The sequence below is a fragment of the Balaenoptera borealis genome (assembly GCF_965194805.1).
Source record: "Balaenoptera borealis genome assembly, chromosome: X".
Lineage (NCBI taxonomy): Eukaryota > Metazoa > Chordata > Mammalia > Artiodactyla > Balaenopteridae > Balaenoptera > Balaenoptera borealis.
In genome coordinates, this window is record NC_138881.1 from 30,888,423 (window position 1) to 30,901,929 (window position 13,507).

Below are 13,507 nucleotides of genomic sequence, written 5' to 3' on the forward strand. Positions count from 1 at the left end.
ACTGGGATGATAAAAGTTAACGAGTTCTAAGGTTTTTGCATTGGTCAGTAGGTGTTGGAGTTATTAACTTTAGACTGTGTTAAATAAATATTCAGGATAAAATATCAACTATACCTTGTAAAATAAAATTGCTGCAATTTTCTTTCAAAACCAAGAGAAGGAAAAATGATATGTGAAAGAAAACAAACATAGCTCAATCAATCCCCACATAAACAAACCAAAAAACCAAGAAAGGAGAGAAGAAGCAGCTCAGAGAAAATAAAACAAATATAAAAGGAAAAGTAAATTTATAGAAACTAATCCAGGCATTATCAGTATTAATTATCCCTGCTGTCACATATAAACTCTATATGGCTAGAAGCCCACACACCACACGTGCCTGGAGTAGTGTTTATTGGGGAAAACCCATGGAAATAGGAGCAATAACACATGTGTAAGTCCTCTGTTGCCCATTGAATTCTAGGACAATGAAGAAATATTTCAGGGTATACCTCAGACTCTGGAAGAAGTTCCTCACACATGAACTGTGCAGCCTTTAAGCATCATTAATCCATGGGAAGCATTAGTCCTTCCCATGTTTAGATCAGGAACCAGACTACAATAGCAATTTGATAAGGCAGAACCTGGATTCCAGCCCTTCCCTGCAATCTCAGCATTCATGATAGGTGGGTAGCATTATCTGTCCCTTCTGCTTCAAGCCATGTGATTATAGCCATACAATATATCAATACAGCAGCAAGATTTGACACGTTCCCTTCATATGATCAGAGGCTGAGGTCCAAACCTTATTATGTACCAGGAATTATTTTCTTAGTCACCAGGCCATAACTCATCTCCACAGAGCTTTACAGGAGTATATGAACTCAACTTTTGTTTCTGGGGACCAACCTTCAGGAGACCAGTCTGGGACAAGTTAACCCTTACCTCTCAAGTATATATGAACTAAGCTTATTAATTAAGACATATATTTTCAGGTTATACAAAAATATCAAATTTCAGCTATATGCTCTTTACAATATATGCACCTGAAACCCAAAGCCAAGTAAAGATTAAAATTAAAATAATTAATAAATATATACCAGGCAAACACTAATGAAATTACAGTTGAGCCGCTTATACTAATATCAGAAAAAATAAACCTAAGCAGGATAAATTTAGTATATATTAAATATATATATTTGTATATAGAAAAGTGTCAATTCTCTAAGAACATATTAAAACACTAATTCCTGTACAGGGTAAAATACTCTTACAATATGTGAAGTAAAAGTGGCCAGAACTACAAGTTGAAATAGACAAACCCAACAACATAAGAGATTTCAACAAAACTATCTCAGTTTCTGGCAAGTCAAGCAGAGAAAATAGTAAGATATAGAAAATTCGAATCACAAAAAGTGAACACACTTTACTTAGTGGCCATAGGCAGAACTCTGCAGCAAAAAATGGAGAATAACTTAGGTATATACTATACATTTAGAAAAATGGACACCTGATCCATAAAGCAAGGCTCAAAAAATATCAAAGAAGCAGTATCATACAGACTACTTTTGAATAACTCATTGACCAAAAGAGAAATAATAGAGATTGTTTTTAAAAATATTCAGAACTAACCAATAATAAAATGCTGTACATAAAAAAATGACATACATTGTAGACCATGAGAATTTTTTAAAATATCAGATATCTAGGGCTTCCCTGGTGGCGCAGTGGTTAGGAGTCCGCCTGCCAATGCGGGGGACACGGGTTCGAGCCTGGTCCAGGAAGATCCCACATGCCACAGAGCAACTAGGCCCATGTGCCTCAACTACTGAGCCTGCGCCCCTAGAGCCCGTGCTCTGCAACAAGAGAAGCCACCGCAATGAGAGGCCTGCGCACCGCAACGACGAGTAGCCCATGCTCTCTGCAACTAGAGAAAAAAAAAAGCCCATGCGTAGCAACGAAGACCCAATGCAGCCAAAAATAAATAAATAAAACAAATAAATTTTTTAAAAAATCAGATATCTAAAGGCTACAATAAAATTGTACTAGTATTAAAACAAAATATAGGTGAATTCCTTTATTATCTAGAAAAGGGTAAAAAAAAATGTCTTACTGTGATCCAAAATCTAGAAGCAAAAAGGGAAATTCTTGATAAATTTGATTACATTAAAAATGTGCATGGCAGATTGGGAAGGTTCCAATCTTTCTATAATCACGGAACAGAGAGAAGTTTAACTAGCTCATGGCAATATAGATCTACCACCTTGCTCCAATGGACACTATTTGGCATTGCCTCTCAAACTCAAACATAGTAGAAATCACCTGATCAGCTTGTTGAACTGCAGATTCTGATTCAGTAATTCTGGGCCTGGGCCTGAGAATCACCATTTTCTAGCAGGGTCCAAGGTGAAGTTGATGATCCTAGGATCATGCCTTGAAAAATAAGAGTCTAGGGTGGGGGTTGTCGAAGCATGGCCTACGGACTCATGTGTCCTGTGGTCTGTTTCTGTAAATGAAGTTTTATTGGAATCCAAAAAAAAAAAAAACATGTGCATGGTATAAATAAAGAAGAAAGGGGAATTCCCTGGTGGTCCAGTGGTTAGGACTCCCTGCTTCCACTGCCAAGGGTATGGGTTCAATCCCTGGTGGGGGAACTAAGATCCCGCAAGCCACGTGGCATGGCCAAAAAATAAAACTAAATTAAAATGAAGAAGGAAGGAAGGAAAGAAGGAAGGAAGGAAGGAAAGGAAGGAGGGATAAGGACAAATGACAAAGTTGGATAAAATATTTGCATCTTATATCACTCATATATAGAGGGCAAATATTGCTATTATAAAAAGAACTTCTAAAAAAGAAAAAGAAAAAGTCCCAATACTTTAAAGAAAAAAATAGGCAAATGATATGGAAAACAGTTCACGGAAAAAGAACCAGCAATGGCCCTTAATCATACGAAGTGATCAGATATATAATACATGTATAATAAGAGAAATACAAAATTGGAACTACACTGAGGTATCATTTCTAACCTTGGCAAAAACAGAACACTTTGACAACATACTCTGTTGTTAAGGTCATGAGAAACAATCACTTTCATACATTGCTAATGGAAATGCAAAACCATACCAGCTCTAAGAATTTGATATTAGCAAATTATTAATTAGCAAAATTACACATGCATTTACTCTCTGACCCAGAAATCCCACTTCTAGGAATCTATTCCTAAGATACACTCACAGGAATATGCAATGACTTATGCAAAAAGCTACTTATTTTCCTACTAATTGCAAAAGCAAAACAGCTGTAAAAAAGAAAAAGAATGAAAGAAATACGTTACACCTTTTGGGGTACCTTTTCGGTAACAAAGGTGTGGGAATTCATACACACACTCATACACATGTACATACATATTTGCTAATATTTTCCAAAAACAATGGAAGGGTAAACCAAAAATTAATTAAAAGAAATAGTAAATTTAGGGAAGAAGACAAAAGAGAGGTAGTGGGAAGAACAAAGATAAAAACTAGATATTTTCTAATGTGCCTTGTTTTATAGTTTTGACCTTAGCACCTTCTTCATTTTTTATATATGTGAAAGATAACATTAAATGAAATTTTAAAAAGTGAAGCAATCCCTAAAATAAAAAACAAATTGAAACTCACTAATACTACTTTATATCAAATTTGTGGCATAATGGCAAAGATACTTATCTCAATGAATTTTAAAATAGAATGTTGACTTTATATACCTAAGTGGGACCAAAAATAAAGATCACAAAATCTTAAGTCGCAGCTAGTGGTCCTATTATTAAGTTTGATTTGGGGATAATTCTAAAACCCTTATAAAAATACACACATACTCCACATCACACAGAGTAGATTAAACCATATACGTAATTATATCACTAGGAACCAAGATTTTCAGTATAAAAGACAAGATCAAGATACAAATCAAACATGTGAAACAGAATCCTATAATCTCCATTTAAATTTGGGAAATCAGTATTATGAAATTAGAATTTACTGATTTACTTACTTTTTTAGAAACATTCTTTTTCCGTCAGCTTTGTATTGCCGTTTTCTGTTCAAAAACCTGTGGAGGAACAGCTTAACATCACTCAGTTATCATCTTCACCAGAGAAATGCTGAATAGGCACAGAGGGCACCTGCATGCCCTCAGACTAGTCTGTGACCTTGGGTTTAGTAGCAGTAAACTCAGGAACTGGAGAGGTCCATTCACCCTGAAATTCCTCCTCAGTCACAGCCTTTCCAGCAGTACCCTGCTCTTCCTTTTCAATCTCTTCAGGATCTCTGTGGAAGTAGAGATTAGGCGCGACCTCCCGTGAGTTCTCGCGGGAGGTGTGTCACGCATGCACAGAACCTCCGGGCCTAGCAGCCACCACATCAGGCCCACTGAGGGGGCTCTCTTGTTGCTGCGTGGGGTGGCAATGTCCACGTAGCACAGAGGAGAATCTGTGTTACACAGAATGAGAGTAGACAAGTTAACTTAAGACGCCTCTGTGAGAGGCTGGCTGTCAGCCCTGGGATCAGTAACCAGCAAAAGTCGAGGCTCCCAGAACGCCGCCTGGATCTGATTAGTGAAGCTTCCAGGAGTGAAGCGGCCATCAATAGAACTGGCCCTAGTGACAGAAAGCTACAACTTTCAGTGTAGCCCGCTGGCCAATACTCCTGAAGGATATGACGCCAATATCAGCCGGATTTTCACTGGCAACAATGGCATGAGCTGACAGCAGAAACTTCTCCCAGGTTCTTTTCATACTTATGATGTAGACGCCATCACTTTTCCTTTTGTAGATATACTGTTCCATTTGGAAGTCAAGGTTGGTGCCACCTAAGTAGGTTCCTGCAGCAAGGAATTTAAGTACAGCCTCCTCCTTCATTTGCAGTATGTCAAGGGCTTCGAACATTCTGAAAGTTTGCCTTTCTGACAGGAACCGAAGACTATACCGTACGGACTCCTCTCCAGGTAGTGTGGAAAGGTAAAATTTATTTTTCTCCTTGTAAAATAAATAAAATACATGTGTTTTAGCTCTCTACTGAAATGCCCAAGAAGCTGTGATAACCCAGTAGAAATTGCAAACCTACCACCCAGATATAATCTCCAAATATTACTTTCCACTTACAAGAATTACCAGGGCTCCTTAAAAATATATCTGTGACCAGCAATATCCAAGGTGAGCCTGATCATCTTGTCATTTCTGAAATCCTGTGCCTAGACTCTATCACAGACTATAAAAGGACACAGGAGGCAACTTGAAGGGACTCCCATTAGCCAAAGATGGGACCATTTGAGCTTCAAAAAGAAGAACGAATACTGATATCAAATCTATTAAAACTGATAATTACACTTAATATCCTAATTATACTTAATCACTCATTCTTCATCATTGAGATCTTACTTAGGCAACCAGCTCATTATTCAGGAAATTCATACATAAGGTAAAATAATCAATAGGAATTGCACAGCCCTACTTATAAAATATTCTTGCCACAATAATATAAGAAAATAAACTAAATCAATTGGACATCTAGATCTAACAGTTACATGAAATTTTGACAAATAGGAAATAAAAAACATGAGAATTTCAAAAACACAATATAGACAGAATAGTATATGAACAATAGAATAAACCAAATATAGAAGTAAGTAGATAATAAACGTAAGATTGGAAATTTATGAGATTCAGAACAAATACAAAATAAAGAGAATCAACAAGACAGAAATTGATTATTTTTAAAAGATAACGCACAGATACTGGCAAAATTAATCAGGAAGAACAGCAGTACATGTAAACAATATGAGGGAAGAAAAAGGGGAAAAGGACATAAGCAGAGGTAAAACTCAGATTACAAAGAGAGAACAATGAAAAATTTTACGACAATAAGATTGAATATTTAGACAAAATAGTTTCCTAGAAACTAAGTTATAAAAATTGACTCAAAAACATTGTCTTATAACAAATAAATTGAATCAGTATTTTAAAATGTAAAACAATAACAAACACCAGGCCTAAGGTTTTCAGGAAAATTCTACCAATTGCAAAGAGAAGATCAATATAATCTTAAAAACACATTTCCAGAGAAGAGAGGGGGGAAATAGATTACTCCACAATTCGTTTAATGATGAAAATATAACCTCAATAGCAAAACCTGACCATGGCAGACAGAAAAAGAAATTGGAGACAAAAGCACTTATTAACATAAATGCAAAGATCCTAGACAAAATATTAGCAAATTTAACCCAGCAGTGTATAAAAAACATACTACATCATGACCAGTTGGGCTATTTAGAACTTTTCAAGATTGAGTTGTGTTTTCCTAACAGTACTCTTACCTGCCATATTGAGAAAAGACTGATGTGGAGAAGAGGCAGAAGGTGGGAGAACAGTTAGGAGCAGTGTTGCCAGATGAAATTTTTATCAGCTAAATCTGGCAACTCTAGCTAAGAGGTTATTGCAATAATTGAAAGGAGATGTGTTGTTGGCTTGTACCAGGATGGTGGCAAGGCAGATGGTGAGCAGTGATCAGATTCTGGAAACATGTTAATGTTAAATTCAATAGACTTTTTTGATGGTTTGGATATGGCTTATTTTCCATCTTTCTATCATCACTTGCCCCACACTGTTCTAGGCCATTATCCTCCCTTACTACAGTTCTGAAACAGCCTCCTAATTGCTCTGTTGCCTCAAGGCCTGTCCTTCTACAGTTCCAATTTCCAGTCTAAGTAATATTTCGAAAAATGCAAATCTGATTATTCACTACCTAAGTCCCTTCAATGACTTACTTTTGCCTTTTGGATAATGTCTGACTCCTAGAAATCAGTGACGTTCACTCCACAAGGCTATGACTTCCACTATGCGACCTCCACCTTCTGTCTGGCTAAGTCCTATTCATTCTCTAGTTCTTAACCTAAATGTGGCATTCTCAGGAAGACCATCACTAAGACAGGTTTTGTTCCATTGCCATAGGTTCCCATAAAATTCTTGTTTCTCCTACCCTATGGATGAATGTTATCATTCATCAAGCTATATTATAACCATTTATTTAACTGGATGTTTTCTCAACTGTTTTGTAACTTTGAGGAGGAGAGAATTGTAAGTATTTTATTTATTATCGTATCCCTAGACCTTGAAGAATGTTTGACACAGAGTACATAATCAATAAATATTTCAAATGAATGATTAATAAATTAGCTAATTATGTATTTGCATTTCATATTTGCACAAGGATTAGTAAGACCTCCAAAATAACAAATGGTGTGCTTCATAACAGCACACTAAGTGGTGTTCATTATTATATTTGCTAAAAATAACTCCATAGAATGAGTTTTTCTTTAACTTAAAGCATAAATTTAATATATGTCATAAACATAATTATGACAGTGCACATTTTGACATTTTACTTTAAAAATAATTGCTTCAATCTTGGATTAACTAGAACTTGGTTTGTAGAACGTGAAAATTAAGTGAACTTTTCTTTCTACATATTTTATTTCACTACCTATCAATAAGATGACTGAAAACCATAGACACATTAGAGAACATTTCTTTCTCTTACTGTAACCAATAGTGAAAGATAATGAACTGACACTAAACTGGAAGTCAATGAGACATAAGAATTATTTTTAAAAGGGGGAAACATATTTAAAACTTTGGGGAAGGATTAATAGTCTAAGTGTGTATGTCATTGGTAAAATAAACTTCACACCACAAAATAAAGAATTAATAACAAACTGGAAATGTGAACTCATGGCCCTTTTAAAAGTAGTTTCTTTTCTAGTTTTAGCTAGAATTTGACCCAGCATTAATCTCATCCTATCTACCAGACTTACTCATGTGGAAAAATCTGACATGCAGCCCCCAACGGCCAGAATTTATTTTTTTAATGCCTTTTCTTTTCCTTTGTAAAATGAACTAGCACTTCCTGGGTAATAGCTGATCTGTGACCTGGAACATATGGCTGCCCAAAAGTGAGGAGGATTTCAAAGATGGCTTGGATAGTACAAGGACAAATGAGCTCAGTTAAAAAAGGATTCTCATTGTCTAAATTTTGACAATATATGTGTAACAGAGAAAATACTACTGTAATTATTTGGAACAAGTTGAGTAAGTGAATAAAAGCATAAGTCTTTAGTTATAATCATAAAAGGAAAGTTTAGTATGAAGTTTAAAAACAAGAAAGTTATAATGTAAGTGAAAGGTGATATTGTAATTTTTATTTAATTTATTGGTTAATTTTAATGATAAGGGAGAGTAATGTATATAATATTCTTTTTTCTGTTAACTTTTTAGGAAGAGTAAAGTTGTACCTTTCTCAATATTTGTTATGTTTAGGAAAATTAAGACCCTACAGAGACAAATTGATTATTATTGGTAGTCTCCCACCATATACAGGAAGAAAGAAATTTCAACTGGTTTTTGCAAGATGAAGAATGAACCAAATATCATATTCTTCATTGACCAAGACATGAAATCTCTGAATGAGGACACTAAATATATCTAGATGATGATAAGGCTTACTTATCTCCAGTAATGATAACAGACCAGATCAATATACAATATTTAATAGATAGCAAGCTATAGAGCATTGGAAAAGTGAGAGTGAAAGAACAGATTATTCTGGGAAAGCTGACCCCATACAGGATACCAAAACTTAAGAGCAAAGTCTTAAGTTTAGTATTACTTAAGCCTTATTATTAAAATAAAGGGATCAGGACCTATAATTTGAATTACGTTAAAGGGCACATCTATATCCCATACCCCATTCAAGAAATAATTAGTTGATATCCAGAACCTACAACTTTGACTGGTCTTCTTGACATTTGGATTGTTTCCAACCTAAATACCAAGATGACCATAGCTGTGAACTTCCCAAGTCTACTTGGTGAGACAGAATTACTCTGTTTTGTTAGAACAACTTCCTAAAAGTAAAAAAGCTCCATCAAAAGTGTATAAAAATTTTAAATATTTGAATATAATTTGCCAAAATTTCACTCAGAAAGTCTGTACTAATATACACCATAAAAAGTAGTGTATGAGAATGATTTTCCCATGTATGTTTATAGCCAAGACAACTGGTTATCTCCCCAATTTCTATTCCCTCCTTCTTTGCTAACAGAGAGCACATTTCATTCTAGATTGCAATGTGCCCATCCCGAAACTAAATTTCCCAGTGCCCTCGTGCCCAAGAGTGAACAACAAGATGAAGCATGAATTAGGTAAGTCTTCTGGATATTCTCCATCCTTCCTGGAATAAGGACATGAGGTTAGGGCTACAGCAGCAATCTTGAAACCAGAGAACCTGATCATCAAAATCACTTGCTAAGGAACTACCAAACTAGCCCTGTATTGCATAAACATGTAACTTATTTTAGGTGAGAAAGAAAGAAACCTCTATCGTATTAAAGCCATTTATTATTTATATTCTCATAAGGAATCCTTTTTTAAAAATATGTATACAAAAATATTTATTCTTAATTTAATTTTAACTTCTTTTGGGGCTTAGTACCAGTTCCTCTTTTCCAGGCTTATATATTTGTGAGCTCTTTTCTCTGTCTTAGCTAGTTCAAAAGTTTTTAATAAATCACACATGCTCACAGTCATGCTCACACATGACTCACAGACTTTTATCTCTGAGAACTCTCCTCAGAGATCCAGACCTAACTGCTTTCTTGAAATTTCAGATTTTTATTTATATTTCAAAGGATACTCACATTTAAAAATTCCCCATACTGTACATGTAACCTCCCCAACACTGACCCACCTCTTTTAACATATTTTATCTTAATGAAAAGCATTAATGTCCACTAAATTGCACACATAAAAGACCTAGTTTTCAGGCTGTTACATATTTAAGATGTCCACTTTTCCCATCTCCATTACCACCATTCTTATTCACTATCTCTGGAGGTCCACAAATAAAATAGTGCTATAGATAGTTTCCCTCTAACCAAATTGCCCAAATTATCCCCTTTTAATCTATTCAATCCTTTGACTAGTATGAGCTTTCAAAAATGTGTCTGAAAATATCCCTCCTATACACACAAAACACACACACACACACACACACACACTCTCTCTCTCTCTCTCTCTCTCTCTCTTACCTTAAATCAATCAATGGAGGCAGAGTCAAGATGGTGGTGTGGGAAGATGCAGAGTTAGTATCTCCCCACAACTAGGGTGCCTGCTGGCCTATGGTGGGGAACTCTGATGCCCAAGGAGACGGGAGAAACCCCAGAGTGAACCGGTAGGATGTAGGGGGACTGAGTGGGGAGTGGGCACTAATCCCATTCATGAGGGTTCTACCTTCATGACCTAATTATGACCAAAGGCCCCATCACCAAATACCATCACATTGGTGATGGGGATTTCAACTTTTGAATTTTGGAGGGACACAAACTTTTAGTCCATAGCATTCCCTGTTTTGGTCATAAATAATTTCCAAATACTGATCAGAAAAAAAGGTTGGCCTCATTATAGTTTAGACTGATTATTTTCACAGATGCAATAAGTGGTGTTAAATAACTATATAAGCTTCTTAGATCATATAGTATTTAACATATACTGAGGCAAAACTATTAGCTTTTTTTAAAATTGAAGTATAGTTGCTGTACAATATTATGTAAGTTACAGGTGTACAATAGAGTGATTCAGTTTTTAAAGGTTATACTCCATTTATAGTTACTATAAAATGTTGGCTATATTCTCCATGATATACAATACAGTATATCCTTATAGCTTATTTTATACCTTGTAGTTTGTACCTCTTAATCCCCTACCTCGATATTGCCCCTCCCCCACCCCACCCCCCACTGGTAACCACTAGCTTGTTCTCTATAGCTGTGAGTCTGCTTAAAACTATTAGCTTTTGTTTGTAAATTTTATTAAAGAATCCATGATTGGACCATTTAAAAGACTCTATAAAGTCTAGGCTAGGAAGTTAAGGCTAAAAAAATCTCTCCCCTAGATTTTATTGTAGTACCCATAGAATTAGTAAATTCTTCTCTTTTCAAAGTCCCCCAAATATGCTAAGGTTCCTGGCCTGCCAGAAAGTGACTTTATTTGTCACTTGTGAGGCTGGAGCCCTATAAGCCAAGTACCCGACCAGTTTCCTGTGATGGTTTTGTAGGCACTGGTATCTTTGTTCTTTAACAGTGGGCTTGCTATATCCAACTATAAGTGATTCATTCCCAAATATAACAGTGTAGTATGTTTTTGGTTGAACGATCAACTTTTTTCTAACTTGAGGTAAAATGGAGGCTGATTCTTATTGAAATAATGAAAATAACTATTGGCCTGAAATCAATAGATAGCCAAATGCTTCTCCAGTAAAGATGGGTTTATTCAGGACCAGCAGGGAATTGCATTTTGGGATCTACAACCAAGTTCCCCTGCATGGCAAGGGAAGGAGAATGCTTTTATAGAGTGGAAAAGGAAGTTGGGAGGACTATAGTAAACAAAGTGTCCAAGGCTTTTCAGTGGCTGAGTACTTGCCAGGGAAGAACAGGACTTTCTTCCTCCTGTTGGGCTCTGCTATCCTTGCAGGGTGTGAGAACTCCTCCTTCTGGTCTCCCAGCTCTATTAATAGAGGTTTCTGTTTTTAAATTTTTTACATTTCCCCCGTTTTGATCAAGATCTTTCTCTGAAAGCATTCCTGATCAAGAGTCAGGTTTTCTAGTTTCAGTGGCTTTTTGCCCTGCAATTCCAGGAAAAATCTTTCCTGGCTGTAGTGTCTCACATTGTAGGGAAAGTGTACGGATTGGAAACCTATTAAGGTCACGTTTGAGTAATGAGGAGTGGGAGGGAGAACTCTCAGGCACTTTTTATGTAAAGTCCATATGTTACCAAGATCATAAACACTGGAGATCATCTGAGTGTTATGTCATCATCAAAGGTTTGGTAACAAACTTCCGACAGGCCTGGCCTGGATATCTTGAGAAAGCTGTTTCATCAGATGTCATCTGCTCCAATTCTGGGAAATCTTTACTTTCAGGTCACCAGATGATATGCAGGTCCAGTCAGGGTCTGGAACTTTCTTTAAGTGTGCCACACGAATCCAAGAGTCTGTTCCTTGGAGTTTTGCGGCACAAGGGTTGGTCAGCAGTACCTGATAGGGGCCTATCCACTGAGGTTAAAGGGAGTTCTTTTGGAAGTATCTTTTCCAATAGACAAAACCTCCAGGTTTCACAGTACAGTACTTAAGGTGTTCATCTCCTGAGGGAGCACTGTGAAAAGATTACTCTACCAAAACATGGTTATTTTTAGTAGAAGCAATTAAGTCACTGAAATATTGTAGTATCTCTCCTCTTATCCGTTGTGGGTCAAAAGCAGGAGCCAAGTGGGACTTCCCTGGCAGTCCAGTGGTTAAGAATCTGCGCTTCCACTGCAGGGGCATGGGTTTGATCCCTGGTTGGGGAACTAAGATCCTGCATGCCCGCACAGTGCAGCAAAAAAAAAAAAAAAAAAAAAAAAAAAAAGCAGGAGCCAAGTGCATTGGGTATCCTGTGACTCTCTCAAAGAGTTTATGATTTCCAAAAGGGGTGGATCTGAGATTTAGAAAGACTAATGGCAATGCTTTTGGCCAAGGTATTTGGAGGGCTTCTACAAATTTTGCCAAGTGAGTCTTAATAATGCTATTAGTGTGTTCTATTACACCAGAGGATTGAAGGTGGTAAGCACAGTGAAAGTTTTGTAAAACTGGCCAAACAGCACAGACTTGTTGAAGCATCTGGCCAGTAAAATGGGTTTCTCGATTACTTTGAATTTCAAGAAGAGTTCTTCCAGGTAGGGTTAATCCTTCCCAAAAGGACTTTAGCCATAGAAAAGGCAGTAGCCTATCTGCAAGGGAAGGCTTCAGTCCAGTCCTGAACATAGGGGTCATTTTTAATTTTATTTCCACTGGAAGTATGGAAGCCATGTTATTTCCACAATATTCCAAAATCATGAACTACTCTGAAGGCGTATCTACTATGAGTATAATTATTGTCAGTTTCATCCTTAGCTAAAGTACAAGACCCTGTAAGAGCATATAATTCAGCCTGTTGGGCCAAAGTGGCCATAGGTAAAGATGCTGCCTCAACAACCTCAAAAGGAATTGCAATAGCCTACCCAGCACAATATTTGCCATTGTTACCTTTTAAATAAGACCATCAGTGAACCATGAGAAGTAAATGTTACCCAGTGGAATTTTCTGTAGGTCATTACAAGGAATCAGGAGGTGGTCAGTCAGCATTAAGCAGTCGTGAGGGATTTCATTGGTGATGTAAGGTTATTGCAATGTAAAAGAGTTATGGAGGGGCAGTTAACAAAAGGACTTCATAGGAGGTGAAGTGGCTGCCCGAGAAATGTTGAATGTGATGAGAATTCAGGAGAATTTCTACAGCATGAGATACAAAAATGGTTAAAGGAGATCCCACAACAATTTTCTCAGTTGCCTTAATAAAAAGGAAAGTGGCAGTAATGGCTCTAAGGCAAGGGGCATATCCACAGGGTCCAGTGGCTGGCTATAATACC

General features: G+C 36.6%; 1 pseudogene across 1 annotated transcript; it reads right to left on the reverse strand.

Moving 5' to 3' along the window:
* Nucleotides 1–3: 3 nt before the first annotated feature.
* Nucleotides 4–12,460, reverse strand: LOC309621174 (small ribosomal subunit protein uS2B pseudogene; annotated as a pseudogene). The gene has a single exon. The product of its transcript is annotated as a small ribosomal subunit protein uS2B pseudogene (transcript).
* Between the last annotated feature and the right edge of the window lie 1,047 nt (nt 12,461–13,507).